Source organism: Crocuta crocuta, unplaced genomic scaffold (genome assembly GCF_008692635.1).
Source record: "Crocuta crocuta isolate KB4526 unplaced genomic scaffold, BGI_CrCroc_1.0 scaffold657, whole genome shotgun sequence".
NCBI classification, from domain to species: domain Eukaryota; kingdom Metazoa; phylum Chordata; class Mammalia; order Carnivora; family Hyaenidae; genus Crocuta; species Crocuta crocuta.
In genome coordinates this window covers 321,521-322,222 of record NW_027529583.1, presented here as the reverse complement: position 1 = coordinate 322,222, position 702 = coordinate 321,521, and positions in this window count along the sequence as shown.

The window sequence follows — 702 nt, the reverse complement described above, 5'->3', positions numbered from 1 at the left end:
TGGACACACTGCTCCGCAAACCTCAAAAACCATACAGAAAGAAATAGAATAACTGCTTCATAGTGGGAGAGAGCTCATCTTAGCAAAATCCAAATGAATAAATACAATTAGACACTTCTTAACCTGGGAATGCCTGAGGAAACATTCTCTTANCACGCTGTTTTCCAGAGGGGCTGTACCAGTTTACATTCCCACCAACAGTGTAGGAGGGTAAAAAAATTTTTAATATTTATTTTTGAGAGAGAGTGAGAGAATGATACAGCATGAGCCGGGGAGGGACAGAGAGAGAGGGACACACAGAATCTGAAGCAGGCTCTGGGCTCTGAGCTGTCAGCCCAGAGCCCGATGTGGGGCTTGAACCTATGAACAGTAAGATCATGACCTGAGCCGGAAGTCGGATGCTTAACTGACTGAGCCACCCAGGCGCCCCCACATTCTCTTAATTTTTTTTTTTTTATTGTCTTCTCATTTCCCTTTGGTGCATCCACATCAACACCACAGGCGTGGAGAGGCACACCAAAATACACTGGCCCAACCTTTCAAAATATGAACACCGTTTGGGGCCCATCTACTTCCTCTGGGCATTTAATCCACTGAGTTTTATTGGGAGAAGATGGACCCAGTGTCTAGATGAGAATTTGGTCCCGCCTTGCCTTCCATGCAGTTGGCTGCAGCCTGTCTGCCCATCCACCCACATTCTCT